This window comes from Rutidosis leptorrhynchoides, chromosome 4 (assembly GCF_046630445.1).
Source record: "Rutidosis leptorrhynchoides isolate AG116_Rl617_1_P2 chromosome 4, CSIRO_AGI_Rlap_v1, whole genome shotgun sequence".
NCBI classification, from domain to species: domain Eukaryota; kingdom Viridiplantae; phylum Streptophyta; class Magnoliopsida; order Asterales; family Asteraceae; genus Rutidosis; species Rutidosis leptorrhynchoides.
The window spans coordinates 408353524-408371055 of NC_092336.1; positions in this window are offsets into that span (position 1 = coordinate 408353524).

Sequence of the window (17532 nt, forward strand, 5' to 3'; positions counted from 1 at the left end):
CTCACTTATCTTTTTGCTCTTATAATAAAAGAAAACCGCTTAGGCTATTAGAAAAGAAACGCCGAAAAGATTCTTTAAAATGAGAGTTTGCTTGAGGACAAGCAAAGTCTAAGTGTGGGATATTTGATATCGGCTAAAAAGTCACGTTTTCACCCCGATATTAAGGCTCAAAAACAAGAAAGATTCGAACTTTGTCGGCAAAATACCCACTTCGTCGGTTAGAATTGAAGAACAAGTAATTACGAAGACGGTTCAAAAAGAATCAAGAGAATCGGAACTAAAACGAAGATTCTAGAGCGAAAACAGTGAAAGACAAGAAATCAAGTTACGATCCAGGGAATTCAGGCTGACCAGCAAGCCATACGGTCTGCCATACGACCTGCCATATGGCCTGCCAGTATGGAAACGGCCTGCCATATACGTGCCACCACGCGAGCCACCAAACGGCCTGCCAAATACGGCCTGCCATACGACCTGCCAAACGGCCTGCCAAGCGTATTTGGCAATTTTCAAGTCTATTTAAAGGGTCTTTGTCATTCATTCCAACACACACTTCAATTCACTTCTTTCTCTCTCTTGTACAATATTAGTCATACTTTCAAGGCCTTCTCACCTCCGAGTGGGAAATTAAGTACCCGGAGGCGAACGCTGAAGATTGTATTAGGAGCGGTCTGGAGTCTTGAAGTTGTCACTTTTGTATTCGGAACTCATTTAATCTACTGGTACTTCTATCCTTTATCTTATATAATGTTTTATGATATTATTGCCATGATTAGCGAGTAGTTATCTTTAGTGTATGCTATGATGTAAGCAGTTATAATGCCGAAATAATATTATGGTTTGTGTATGTTGTCGAAATGCTTTCCGATTATTCTTTAAACTCAATCACTTTTCCAACTAATAGAACGTAGTTATAGGCTCTGTTATTGGGAAGTCGCGAACCCCGATTCAGAGTACACTATCTGTGTCACCCCTTGGTAAGAGAAGTCTATCGGATACAACGTAAGATCGACCGAGGCACACCGGTTGTAGTAAGTCTATCGAGCTTTGGATTTCGACTGAGGACTCTTTAGTAGTGAAACATCTGACTAGACCCCTAGTACATTGTCAGTCCCAGACCATGCTAGTGTAGTCACCAATCATATAAACTTCGTACGTGCACGCTGAAGCACAATGGTTGTTGTAAGCTATACCTCTGCTAAGTAAGGCCATGGAACACGGTTAGTGTTGACTAGTACACTGCACCATAACGCGGTCTCAAGCATTGCACCCCTCTTGAGGGATTCTTAGTTAATTAAGGAACTGTTTGCTTAGACACATAAAGGATTGGACCGTTAGGATAACCGAACGTGTTCATGGAAGTCATCTTGACTTAGCCATGGTGTTTTTTATGGTTGAACTCTTTTTAAGGGCCTAACTATCTTTTACCAATCATTAATGAAAGCATTGAAACACATCACGTCTCTTGGATATGGTAAACCATGTATTCTATTATGCTTAAGAAAGTTTAGACCATTTTGGAATGTTAATACGTCACCCAACCGAGTCGCTCAATTAGATGAGCCATCTGAATGTGTATGCCTGTAGTCAGACTGCACGGGCATCTGGGGTAAGGGACGTTGCTGTCTATTCAGAATCTTCAAGCCTAACGCAGTACCCAGTGACATGTCTTATGACAGGGGCGTTTAGGACCAGTGTAATGAATACAAGGCCTCTGCCTATTCATGAGCCAACATTCCATAATCTTGGCAGAATAACTGATGAAGTCATAGTATGCACTTACTTTAACCTTATCTGAATTACAAATTTTATCGCATTTACTTTATCTATCTTAAATTAGAAAATCCCAAAATAAATATTCACTACTCCCTAACTATCTTAGGCTACAATATAGGTTCGATGTTACTGACATCTCAAAAATACGACCCTAGGTCATACTTAACTTACTTATAAGGAGTAGTAAGATTTAGGCCCTGCTAAATATAAATTTAAAACAGTACCCTCTCCCACGAGTGGCTGATCCTGGCGAGCCACGGCCTAACGACACCGCGAAAATAAAAACCGTCCGTTTTGGCCATATCACGTCTCATATAGAGTCGTTCTCATTTATACAACTGTGTTATAATATGAATGATCACAATTACCCCTGATCCATATTGAGGGTGTGACAATACATATTCAAGAACAATTATTGTTTAATTGAAAATCATCATAAAAATAAAATACAATGACAAACCTGAATTTTAGAAGATGATTGAATGATAAATAATATATGTGAACAATTGATATAGAAAAGAATGCTTAAGAATATTTAAAAGGATAATGAAGGGTTATGTGAATAAAAAATCATATGTTTTAATTAATAGGTTATCTCTTAATTTTAAAATCTAATTAATTAATATTATGACATCATTTAGATTTTGCTTTTTATTTGTGATTTTTTTAAACCTTTGATAAACTTTATTTAAGACATAATCATATTAGAAATTTAATAGAACTTATAGAAGATATATTTGTTGTCTCTATATCCTTTCACGTAATTTAAAGAGAGGTGATATATTCAAGTGCAAATTTGATAGATCCACTTTTATTTAACACTATTTTGTATAAATACCCTTATATAAATTTCAACATAGGATTTGTGTAACACATCACATAAGGATATTTTAGACTTCTTAAGTGAATTTATCAAAATCGTGGACGAAAATATCACCACCCTAAATTATAATACTTATATAAAACAAAATATTTTTGTTTATTATATTATTAGTTTTTAAATAATATTTAGTTCTATCTTTATTCTATTGGGAGAACGTTAAATTCATGATATAATTTTGATGAATACAAAAAGTACAGAAAATGTGATTGCCTATTTTTAGTTTTAGGGATTGAAGAGATTTTCCAGCATTTTTTATTTATTTTTAAATTATATATATGCCTAGTAAGCTTGTCAAAACATTATTAGCTGTTATTGTTTTTATATGAGTGAGAGATGTGGTGATGTGATTAGCCAACTGAGGCTACACATTTAAGATACTATTGAATCGAATTTTGTTATTTTGATGTTTCTAATGTGATTTGAAAAATGAGTATTGGAATGAGTACGATAAATTTTTCACCACAATTGTAATACATTCAATATTTATACATTATATAAGTATTTAATATAAGATAATGGTGTATATGTTAAAAACGTGAGTTAAAATATCAATATTCTTTATCAAGTCACTTCTCGCATATATATATGTAAATGAGCTTTATATAAAATAATAGTGATTTATAACCCCGGTCTTCACGGAACTTAAATATGAGATAATGTTGTAAGTATGTTTAAAGTGTTTTTCTTATTACGCCTTTGATAATCATGATTTATATCAAGTGTTCAAACTATAAAAATAAATTACAGGTTATTATTGAAGTGCGTATAGGGATGTCACTTGCGTGTAATTGATGTATTAAGACGTAACCTTTAAAATGAAGACAATATGCTTAATAATTAACACATAATACAGGCAACTAAAACCCGATCATGCAGTAACTAGCAAGTAAATTGACCAGTTCGATCCACAGGGAGAAGTTTTTTTTTAAGATTTTACCACGATTAATTATTCTAAAAGGGGGGTTTTGTGTTTGAAGTTGTATTTTCGTTTAACGAAATAGTAAATAAATATAGTAATTAACAAGAATGAGAATGCGATGTTTACTTCTATGCTTGATAAATGACAGCGATTGTTCTTCTATAATTAAAACCGTTATGTAATAGTTACAATAGAGCAGTTTATATCAATTTCACAATTTCTATAAACTTAAGAGCTATGTTTAATCAACAAGATTCTTTCGTGGTTGAATTCACATAAAACCTAGTTTACTAAAATCACTCTAAGTAAACTACATGATTGTATATCCTAAATATCGTTCAATTAACATCCTATACTCACATATAGGTGGCTAGATCACTAGGTGTTGAAGTATAAGCTATGGTCTTTGATAAATTCACATAAACCAAGTCATAACTTACATAATTGAACTAGGATACAAGGATGATTACAACTATGGATCTTTTGAAAGAACATGGTAATTTAGATTGATTAACTAACTAGACTCAACCCGGTTAAACTCACGTGAAACCTAAATTACAACAATCACTTGAGGTAATTTCATAACTATGTTGCTTTGGAATTTATTCAATTACCGAATTAAACACATAACAAAATCACTTAAGTTATGCATCTAATCATCTAGATTACTAGGTGTATTGAAGTATAGATTGTTTTCCTAGTTAACTCACATTAATAGGTTTACAATCCATATAATTGAAGTAATGAACTAAGCAAGCATAACAATGGTTCTTATGGTTGAACTAGATAATTTAATCAATCAAACATATATATAACTAGCATAACATCAAAGTATAGAACAATCCCAAGCCATAAATCTTATATTGAAGCAAACACACAAGGCTTTTAGCCAAACATAATCATAGTAGAACTAATGGAACAGTAAGTACAATTCGAATTCATGTTTAAAAGATATAGAACAAAAGTACCAATAGTGATGAATGATCCTAGCTTAATCTTGATGTTGAAAGAGTGGAGATTGACTTGCAGCCTTCCTTAAACCTTGAAAATTGTATTAGAACTGAGGGAGAATGTAGTAGTGAAGGTATATGAAGTATGTAACCAAAGGCTCTCTTAAATAGGCTAAAAAGTTAGGTAAAATGGCCAGAAATTGACCAGATGCGCCGCATCTCTTTGGGATGTGCCGCATCTCTTTACGTTCAGTAGATTCTAGCTCGATTCTGCACTCAGGACTGTCGACAGGGGAGCAGATGCGCCGCATCTGGGACAGATGCGCCGCATCTGGCTTGGATGCGCCGCATCTGAGGCTGTTTTGGTCCAGAAGTCTTCATGCTCTGCATCTGAAACTGTCGGGAGTTATTTGGTGCATAGATGCGCCGCATCTAAGAGAGATGCGCCGTATTTGGACCTGTCTCAGTAGTTTCGGGCTGTTTTACGCGTTTAATCTTCGTTTTAACTCTGTTTTCGCTGTTGGTCTTCATTTATTCATTCACAATGGACTTTTACAAATATATACGAATTACAATACATACGTACAACAATTACATAAAAATGGAACAACTTTGGATCAAAATAACAGCAATAAACATGTATAATTTTGGCGTTATCAAAATCCCCACACTTAAACCTTGCTTGTCCTCAAGCAAGACTTACAAGAAATCGAAATTTACTACAGTAAACACACTTATTTAATTGAGAACATAAAAATGGGAATCACACTCACTCGATATAGTACACAAGATACACAAGTAATTTATTAACACAATAACTCACTCTATATGGAAATCACACTCGAGTCACAATATATACATACTCACACTTTTATTTCACACACGAATCAAACTCACACGTTTTGAGTATACACACACCTTTGGAGTACACACGCTTTTATTTATTTCACAATGTAATACACATACCTTGAGTACACACACGAAATGAAATCACACCAAAGTCGAAAGGTGGGTTTTAAAGTCTACATTTCTTAAAAATTTGGATCCTTAGGGAAATTGGGACCTTTGCGAAAAACCTTTTATATTTTGAAAATTAGATATGTTAGTTTTTACACTAACAAGTTTTCCGGTTTTAACCTCAAAGTCCGGTTGAGGGTAATTGAAAACCGAAGCCTCAGTCGGCGCTTAGCAAGCTACTCGCCCCCATGATTGAAGTATCATGGAACTTGAAATCAGATGTCCTAAAAATGGTTTTACACAATAAAGTTCATAAAATAGCATAAGTTTTAGAAGAAACTATATCGTGTCCAAATATTGTAACGACCCGGAATTTTCCGATCGTTCTATACTTATGAGATTAATATTTACATAAATTAAACCTTACCAACATGATAAGCAATCCAAACTGTTGAGACTTATATTTTTGAAAAGAGTTTTACACAACGTTTGACCGTCCAATTTGACCGATGATATCACGAACTATATAACACACGATAATTATACGATTATGTATATGTACATATCTATACATATTTAACATGATTTAAGGATGGTTTAACATTTCATTGTGAACTAACAACAATGAGTTATAAGTATACTTTGAGACCACTAACTTAAGTTTTCAAAACGATAACTATATGTAACGTTCTTTGACATATATACTTACAATCTATAATGTGTTGTGATTTATGTTACCAATATGATTTAGGTATAATGGGATTAATTTGTAACCAAAATAATCTTGATGAATATCGAACAAGTTTGGGGAAGTGTGGAGTGCACACTTGTTTGAACTTATCTTGATTATGACGGGGGTTCGGGGGCAGCGCCCCCGATAAGCGGGGTCCAAGGGGTGGCAACCCCTGGCGGGGTCCAAGTGGCAGAGCCGCTGGCTGGGGTCGAGCTGCCAGGTCAGCTTGGAAATTTTTTTTTTTAGGCTAACATTGCTTTATTAAAAATGTCTTAAAATTTTAATTTTGGCCCGGTTGGACCCAAAATAAAAGCCCGATTTTGAGCTTCTTTTACCGTATCATACCCATCATCTATACGTATTTACTATTGGTAAATACACATCAAATCAATATCCTTATCAGCCTTAGATCTGCCCTAGATAAGAGGGAATCTTATTTGTAAGCTAGCATACATTATTACTCAAAAATTCAACACAATAATTTGTCCTTGTTCCCTCAACAACCAGACTATCCTATAAGTATCACCATCACCTTGGTTTTTCATTTCATTCTTACAACCATCTTTCTCTAATCAAAAACACACTCTTAGGAACTCTAAGTGTTCTTCACAATCTCAACAAATACTCATGAAGAACTAGCTTCATGAACAACCTATAATCATCATAAGAAAGTTTGATCAAGATTATTTTCTATCTTTTCCAGTAGCTTTATCCAAGTAACTTGAGGTAGTAACCTTATTCATAATCTTATTCGATTCATATTTATATAGCTATCTTATTTTGTGTTATAAAATTTTTAACAACAAGAACATAGTTTGAATGATTTCAAACCTGTTCGCAAACTAAATAGATCCTTCTAATTTGATTTTTAAAACACTTCAAAACCTGTAATATATCATATTATGACAAAATCGGATTAACCATATCTTGGCTAATTAACATAATATTTAATATATATTTACTTATGATTTGATTTTATATATTTCAGGACCACCCGTAAATAACACGAGAAGATTAATCATAAGACCTCATGATTGTACGCAACACGTCATCTGACAACACGGTACTTTATGTACGCAACACGTCATTTGAAAACATGGTACCATGGGTCGAGATTAATTCTAATCAATACGAATACGATGGGGTCTTTATTTATTTTATTGAGCAACAAATTGTGGACCATTAACAACAGACTGCTAACTACGGACTAAGAAAATATTAAAAGTATTATAAGTATATATATATATGTAACGATTACTTGAAAAGAAAATATGTTGATATATTATATATATGGTTAGGTTCGTGATATCTATCGGAGACCAAGTCGAGTTAAATACCTTCAAGGAAAAGGTGAGTATATAGTCCCACTTTTAAACTCTAAATATTTCGGGATGAGAATACATGCATTTTATGATTTACGTTATGGACACAAGTGATTAAAAATATATATTCTACGTTGAGTTGTACCACTGGCATACTTCCCTGTAACTTGGTAACTACTATTTACATGAGGTATTGTAAACGCGAATCCTGTTGATAGATCTATCGGGCCTGACAACCCCAACCGGACTGGACGACCAGTCTTCAACGGTTGCACAGTACTTCGTTTCGGTGACTACACTTGGTACGATGTAGTAAGATTTCATAATAAAGGGAATATGCGACGTTGATTAAATATTAAGTATGGTTATCAAGTGCTCAACAACTTAGAATATTTTTATTAAAACGTTTATATATGAAATCTTGTGGTCTATATTTATAACGCTGCCGGCATTAAACCTATATCTCACCAACTTTATGTTGACGTTTTAAGCATGTTTATTCTCAGGTGATAACTAAAAGCTTCCACTGCAACATGTTGAATTTAAGCAAGATCTTGAGTATGCATATTTGTGTCAAAAATAAAACTGCATATCGGAGGATTTGTAATGTAAAATATGTTGGAGGTCGTATTGTTATTATCACATGTAAAGTTTGTAAGTCTAAGATTATCGCTAAACGATAATCATTATTAAGTTGTTTAAACCTTGTATTTGTAATAAAAGCTATGGTTTGTATTGTAAAAACGAATGCAGTTTTTGAAAAATGTCGCATATAGAGGTCAATACCTCGCGATGAAATCATATGTTATTGTATTCGTCCTTATGGTTAAGGTCGGGTTATGACATGTGGTATCAGAGCGTTGGTCTTAGAGAACCAGAGAATTTGCATTAGTGTGTCTTATCGAGTTTGTTAGGATGCATTAGTGAGTCTGGACTTTGACCGTGTTTGATTTCGAAAACTATTGCTTATCCTTGTTGGTTAAAAATTAATATGTAAATATTATGTGGTATTAACGTGCTAGTTGTTATGTGATAGATGTCTGGCTTAGAACTTATTATCACATTCAGCGACTCCGAACCAGACTCTTCAGATGGTGTTCCAGTCATTAATCTATCTGATGATGAAAGCGATACCTTTGGGGAAGACTCACAAGTTCCGGATGAATCAATTGAAGAGGAACCGGAAAGTGATCCTGAGGAGGAAGAAATACATGAAATTACGAAAGACAAGTTCGAACGAGGAAAGAAACGAAAGGCTACTGAAATGGAAAATCTAAATCCCGAGTCTAGAGAGGATGTTGTGGCACCAACTCCACCAGATACTTCAACACCTATTCCCGCTATTCCTATTAGTTCTATCCCGACATCCAGTTCTTCGGTTCCTCAGCCAAAACGCAGGGAGACAACCAGGATAACCTTTAAGCGATTTATTTGAACACAAACGCTTTGGGTTAAATGATGCGTTGTTGTTTTAAACCATGGGATCATATAATGTTTTGTATAATATTACTAGTGTGGTTTGCTTAATGTTTGATGTAAGATAAGCATATGTAAAATAGTGAAGTGTGAAATGCAATAATTTTCCATGGTTAAGTATTATTTGGGTGGTAGTAATTGATTTTCGTACTAAGCTATTAAGTATGAACTTTAACGGGTAGGTACTACCCTAGATATAATTATAAAACGCTAATAAGAAGAAAAGGCTTTTATAATAATAACTGGTTCATATTATTAATAAGCTACGATGTACTGTAAATACATACTACATCTATAATATTCCATGTGAATAATTATTTTTTTTCATTCTTGTTGAAGATTATGGCGCGATTGAACCGAATGACGGAACAAGAAATCCAGGAACTCATCAATCAGCGAGTGAACGACAGAATGTTATGGGTCGAGGCTGCAAGAGGTGCTGCAGTTAACCCAAATCCTCGTGTGGGGTGCACTTACAAAACTTTTCAAGGTTGCAAGCCCTCATCATTCAGTGGAACAGAAGGACCGGTTGGTTTAACCCGGTGGATCGAAAAGATTGAGTCTGTGTTTAAAATCAGTGGTTGTATTGAGAAGGACATGACCAAGTATGCATCGTGCACCCTACAAGATAGTGCACTCACGTGGTGGAAAAACTATGTGAAGGCCGTAGGAGGAGATGTAGCTTATGATACTCCTTGGGAAGAATTCAAAACAATGCTAATCAACGAATATTGTACAAGGAACGAGGTTAGGAAGTTAGAAGCTGAATTACGAAGCCTGAAAGCTGTTGGTACTGAACTCACCAACTACAATCAGTGATTCATGGAATTAGCTTTGCTATGTCCCGAATTGGTACCAACCGAAGAACGGAAGATTGAACTGTACAAAGACGGTTTGCCTAAAAAGGTCAAGGCAAATGTTACAGCATCCAAACCCAAGACTATTCATGAAGCTATCACCATGGCGAACGAGTTGATGGACCAGATTATTTTGGATAAGAACACCGATGTCAAGACATCGGGAAACAAAAGAAAGTGGGAAGGTAATCATCAACAATCCAACAAGAAACAAGAAACCACGCAAGGTGCGGGTAGCGGTTCAAACTCAGGTTACAAAGGACGAAATCCTTTATGTAACAGATGCCACAAACATCACTCTGGTTATTGTAATGTGGTGTGCAACAATTGTAATCGAAAAGGTCATCTTGCTGAAGATTGTAGGGTTACCGCTATAAATACAAACGGTACCAAGACTCATGCCACCAATGCAAATAGAACTGCCTTGGCCACTGTTACTTGTTATGGGTGTGGGAAACAGGGTCATTATAAGAGCCAGTGTTCGAATCCAGAGAAGAATAATGGATCTGCACGTGGAAGAGCATTTGTTATTAATGCTAGAGAGGCGTGTGAAGACCCGGAGCTTGTTACGGGTACGTTTACCATTAATAACTTATCCGCATCTATTATATTTGATACTGGTGCCGATAGAAGTTACGTGTGTAGAGACTTTTACGCTAAATTGAATTGTTCATCATTACCTCTAAATGCTAAGTACATGATCGAGTTAGCTAATGGTAAACTAATTAAAGCCGATAAAATTTGCCGTGATTGTAAAATAAATTTAGCCGGAGAAACATTTAAGATTGATTTGATACCCGTAGAATTAGGAAGTTTTGATGTAATAGTCGGCATGGACTGGATGTCCAAAATAGGAGCTGAAGTTGTGTGCGCCAAGAAGGTAATTCGCATTCCTCGTAAGGATAGAACGCCATTAATGATTTATGGAGAGAAGGGTAACTCAAAGCTAAAAATCATTAGTTGTTTGAAAGCTCAAAAGTGCTTGAAGAAAGGGTGCTATGCTATCCTAGCACATGTTAATAAAGTCGAAACGAAGGAAAAAGTGAAGAGCATCAACGACGTACATGTGGCAAGAGATTTTCCTGAAGTATTTCCGGAAGAGTTGCCGGGATTACCTCCATTTAGATCTGTAGAATTTCAAATAGATCTAGTACCAGGAGCTGCACCAGTGGCTCGTGCTCCATATAGACTTACACCATCTGAGATGAAAGAGTTACAAAGCCAGTTACAAGAATTACTGGACCGTGGTTTCATTCGACCGAGCACTTCACCGTGGGGAGCTCCGATTTTATTCGTCAAGAAGAAAGATGGATCTTTCCGAATGTGTATAGATTATCGTGAATTAAATAAGTTAACTATCAAGAATCGGTATCCACTACCGAGAATTGATGACTTATTTGATCAATTGCAAGGATCATGTGTGTACTCGAAAATCGACTTAAGATCGGGCTATCATCAATTACGTGTCAAAGAAGAAGATATTCCGAAAACTGCTTTTCGGACACGCTACGGTCATTATGAATTTTTGGTCATGCCGTTTGGGTTGACTAATGCGCCAGCTGTATTCATGGACCTCATGAATCGAGTTTGTAGTCCGTATTTAGATAAGTTTGTTATCGTTTTCATTGACGATATTCTTATCTATTCCAAGAGTGAGCAAGAGCATGAGCAGCATTTAAGGTTGGTATTAGAATTGTTAAGAAAAGAACAGTTATACGCCAAATTTTCTAAGTGTGCATTTTGGTTGAAAGAAGTGCAATTTCTTGGCCACGTTGTTAGTAGCAAAGGAATTCAGGTTGATACAGCTAAAATTGAGGCCATTGAAAAATGGGAGACTCCTAAGACACCAACGCAGATACGCCAATTTTTGGGTTTAGCCGGTTATTATAGAAGGTTCATTCAAGATTTTTCCCGAATAGCTAAACCATTGACAGCGTTAACACAAAAAGGGAAGAAGTACGAATGGACCGTCGAGCAGGAGAGTGCATTTCAATTACTCAAGAAGAAGTTGACCACGGCACCTATTTTATCATTACCTGAAGGGAACGATGATTTTGAGATATATTGTGACGCTTCGCGACAAGGTTTTGGTTGCGTCCTTATGCAACGAAAGAAAGTTATTGCATACGCATCTCAACAATTGAAGATTCACGAGCGGAATTATACGACGCATGATCTAGAATTGGGGGCAGTAGTGTTTGCATTGAAGATATGGAGACACTATTTATATGGAGTTAAATGCATTGTGTTTACTGATCATAAAAGCCTTCAACATATTTTCGATCAGAAACAGCTGAACATGAGGCAACGTAGGTGGGTCGAGCTGATAAACGACTATGATTGTGAGATTCGCTATCATCCCGGGAAAGCGAATGTAGTGGCCGACGCTTTAAGCAGAAAGGAACGAGAACTAATTCGAGTACGAGCGATGAACATAAAAATTCGCATGAATCTCAACTCACAAATCAAAGAGGCTCAACGAGAAGCTCTTACTAAAGAAAACATAGGAAATGAAATAATGAAGAAGTATGCGAAGCAACTCGTTATACGGGAAGACGGAATTCGATATTTTGCAAACCGTATTTGGGTACCGAAGTTGGGTGGATTAAGGAAGTTGATATTGAATGAGGCGTACAAGACAAGATACTCGATACATCCTGGAGTTGGAAAGATGTGCCAAGATCTTAAGACGCATTATTGGTGGCCTAATTTAAAGACAAACGTTGCAACGTATGTTGGGGAATGTTTAACTTGTTCTAAAGTTAAAGCAGAACACCATAAGCCGTCAGGGTTACTTCAACAACCAGAAATCCCAGAATGGAAATGGGATGGTATTACCATGGATTTCATCACAAAGTTACCTAAGACTGCCTGGGGTTATGACACCATTTGGGTAATAGTTGATCGACTCACCAAATCTGCACATTTCTTGCCTATAAAAGAAACGGATAGAATGGAGAAACTATTACGACTGTACATAAAGGAAATTGTTTCAAGGCATGGAATACCTATTTCCATTATATCCAATCGTGATAGTAGATTTACATCAAAGTTCTGGCAATCACTACAGGAGGCCCTAGGAACTCGTTTGGATATGAGTACCGCATATCATCCGCAAACTGACGGGCAGAGTGAAAGAACAATTCAGACTCTTGAAGACATGCTTAGGGCATGTGTGATCGATTTTGGAAACGGATGGGATAAATATCTACCATTAGCAGAATTCTCGTATAATAATAGTTATCATGCGAGCATTAAAGCTGCACCATTCGAAGCACTGTATGGAAGGAAGTGTAGATCCCCTATCTGTTGGAACGAAGTAGGAGATCGATAATTAACTGGACCCGAGATCATCCATGAAACTACTGAGAAGATAGTGTAAATCAAGGAGTGATTGAAAACAGCCCGTAGTCTCCAAAAGAGCTACGCCGATGTCCGAAGGAAACCATTAGAGTTTCAGATCGGTGACATGGTTATGTTAAAGGTGTCACCTTGGAAAGGTGTAATACGTTTTGGAAAAAGAGGTAAACTGAACCCAAGGTATGTAGGCCCGTTCAAGATCATCGAACGCATTGGACCGGTAGCTTATCGACTCGAATTACCATAACAACTCGCCGGAGTACATAATACATTTCACGTTTCAAACCTTAAGAAGTGTCTTGCAAAGGAAGACCTCACCATTCCTCTTGAAGAAATCCAAGTCGACGAGAAACTACAATTCATAGAAGAACCAGTCGAAATCATGGACCGTGAAGTTAAACAACTCAAGCAGAGCAACATACCAATCATTAAGGTTTATTGGAATGCTCGAAGGGGTCCCGAGTTTACTTGGGAACGAGAGGATCAGATGAAACAAAAGTACCCACATTTGTTTCCCGAGAACGCAAAATAGGTACAATTTTAAAATTTTGGGACGAAATTTATTTAATGGGTAGGTACTGTAACGACCCGGAATTTTCCGATCGTTCTATACTTATGAGATTAATATTTACATAAATTAAACCTTACCAACATGATAAGCAATCCAAACTGTTGAGACTTATATTTTTGAAAAGAGTTTTACACAACGTTTGACCGTCCAATTTGACCGATGATATCACGAACTATATAACACACGATAATTATAAAATTATGTATATGTACATATCTATACATATTTAACATGATTTAAGGATTGTTTAACATTTCATTGTGAACTAACAACAATGAGTTATAAGTATACTTTGAGACCACTAACTTAAGTTTTCAAAACGATAACTATATGTAACGTTCTTTGACATATATACTTACAATCTATAATGTGTTGTGATTTATGTTACCAATATGATTTAAGTATAATGGAATTAATTTGTAACCAAAATAATCTTGATGAATATCGAACAAGTTTGGGGAAGTGTGGAGTGCACACTTGTTTGAACTTATCTTGATTATGACGGGGGTTCGGGGGCAGCGCCCCCGATAAGCGGGGTCCAAGGGGTGGCAACCCCTGGCGGGGTCCAAGTGGCAGAGCCCCTGGCTGGGGTCGAGCTGCCAGGTCAGCTTGGAAATTTTTTTTTTTGGGCTAACATTGCTTTATTAAAAATGTCTTAAAATTTTAATTTTGGCCCGGTTGGACCCAAAATAAAAGCCCGATTTTGAGCTTCTTTTATCGTATCATACCCATCATCTATACGTATTTACTATTGGTAAATACACATCAAATCAATATCCTTATCAGCCTTAGATCTGCCCTAGATAAGAGGGAATCTTATTTGTAAGCTAGCATACATTATTACTCAAAAATTCAACACAATAATTTGTCCTTGTTCCCTCAACAACCAGACTATCCTATAAGTATCACCATCACCTTGGTTTTTCATTTCATTCTTACAACCATCTTTCTCTAATCAAAAACACACTCTTAGGAACTCTAAGTGTTCTTCACAATCTCAGCAAATACTCATGAAGAACTAGCTTCATGAACAACCTATAATCATCATAAGAAAGTTTGATCAAGATTATTTTCTATCTTTTCCAGTAGCTTTATCCAAGTAACTTGAGGTAGTAACCTTATTCATAATCTTATTCGATTCATATTTATATAGCTATCTTATTTTGTGTTATAAAATTTTTAACAACAAGAACATAGTTTGAATGATTTCAAACCTGTTCGCAAACTAAATAGATCCTTCTAATTTGATTTTTAAAACACTTCAAAACCTGTAATATATCATATTATGACAAAATCGGATTAACCATATCTTGGCTAATTAACATAATATTTAATATATATTTACTTATGATTTGATTTTATATATTTCAGGACCACCCGTAAACAACACGAGAAGATTAATCATAAGACCTCATGATTGTACGCAACACGTCATCTGACAACACGGTACTTTATGTACGCAACACGTCATTTGAAAACATGGTACCATGGGTCGAGATTAATTCTGATCAATACGAATAAGATGGGGTCTTTATTTATTTTATTGAGCAACTAATTGTGGACCATTAACAACAGACTGCTAACTACGGACTAAGAAAATATTAAAAGTATTATAAGTATATATATATGTAACAATTACTTGAAAAGAAAATATGTTGATATATTATATATATGGTTAGGTTCGTGATATCTATCGGAGACCAAGTCGAGTTAAATACCTTCAAGGAAAAGGTGAGTATATAGTCCCACTTTTAAACTCTAAATATTTCGGGATGAGAATACATGCATTTTATGATTTACGTTATGGACACAAGTGATTAAAAATATATATTCTACGTTAAGTTGTACCACTGGCATACTTCCCTGTAACTTGGTAACTACTATTTACATGAGGTATTGTAAACGCGAATCCTGTTGATAGATCTATCGGGCCTGATGATGATGTAGCGTGAGGGTACGAAATAGTATTATTTTTAATACAAAATACTACAAAATATGACACAAGTTTTATTAATTTACGGATGGGATATACCTAAACCTTGCTACAACACTATAGGCAGTGTACCTAATCGTAGAGTAGTGTAGTTTTTAGTAAGTCCGGTTCGTTCCACAGGGAGCTGATGATACTTACTATATTTTTAACTATATTTATACAAAATATATATAATTATATAAGTAGTAATATTATTATAAAAGGGGGGTTTTACCATTTAATGACCGGTTTGTCGATTCTATATTTTAAGCGTAAAGATAAATGACGATAATTAAAGTGCGTAAAATAATGACAATAAAAAAAATGACAGTAAATAAAATTGCGAGTAATAAAATGACAGTAAATAAAGATACGATGAGAAATATAATAAAAGAATTATGCTTATTTAAACTTCCGTAATCATGATGTTTGACGTGTTGATTTTAATTTATTACCATGGGTTAATTGTCCTTTGTCCTGGTTTATTTGATACGTCTATCTGGTTTTTGTCCATAATAGTCCATCGGTCATAAATATAAAGTGCGAGTATCCTCGTCAAATTACCCTTATACCCGAAGTCAAATATTCCAACTGATTAAGGATTTAAACTGTGACGCAGCTATCACTTCTGTCAATAATTACACCAGCAACCACCGTTCTTACGGTTGACACCCGATTTAGTTCAGGTGACCTAATGAATTCCAGGTGAATTCCTAGGATTTTACGTTCAATGGTAATGAACGCATTGAAAATAGGGTTTTCAGAAAACAAATCGGTTTGTAATTTTGATCAAAATATTTTCTCGTTTAAGCTCGAGTTTAGATATCATTGAATTCCATGAGTTTGTAATTCTCAATCTTTAAGGTCAATCTCTAGGATTGAGTAATATCAGTCTTAAAAGCTGATTTTTAATCTTTAAGGAGATTATCCTTTCTGGGGATCTGATTCATTAGTCTTATCAAGCTAATTTGCACGGTGCCCCCTCCATTGTACGAGATAAATCCTTCTCATGGTTAGGATAAATCTGACCACTTGGCGACCCTGTTTAATGCTGAGGTCCGTGGATTTCCAACCGATTTTAGTGATGACTTCTCTAGATTTTTCGTCAACCTACAGCTGGTCTGGATGACGACTTCATGACCTAAATCAAGAAGCGCGTGTCTTTTTCGGAAGACTTTACTTCCTTTTAATGATGGAATTGATTCATCGTGTAGATCCATCTCTTCTTTTCTTTCATCGGGTAAAAACAGTTTAGTTTAGTCCAAAGCAAAAGTATTTTCAGTTATTTGTTACAGATATATGTGACATATGTTTAAGATAACTTGGTAAATTTTCCCACACTTGGCTTTTATTTTCCTTTTTATCGTCCTCTATTCCATTTTAAATGAATTTTAACATTTTAGTTTGTTTCTTAATTTATGTCCTTTCCGAGGTAACAATAATTTCGGTGTTAAAACCTAGTTTTATCGTTCATAAATATGTATAAACATGATTTTGAATTCATTTAATTGAAAATTTTGAAAATTTTTTACTAGAATTGGGTAGTCAGTATATAAGACTAGGGCTGTTCTTTTTTATCAGAGAACACTAGATTCTAATACAACTACTGCTTTACTAGTATTTTTAATGGTAACCAAGTGTTTAAGATAAAAATTTTAAAATCCGAAAGAATTTAACCCCTTCCCACACTTAAGATCTTGCAATGCCCTCATTTGCAAGAAATCAGTAACAATTTAAATTATTGAGGGTGATTTGT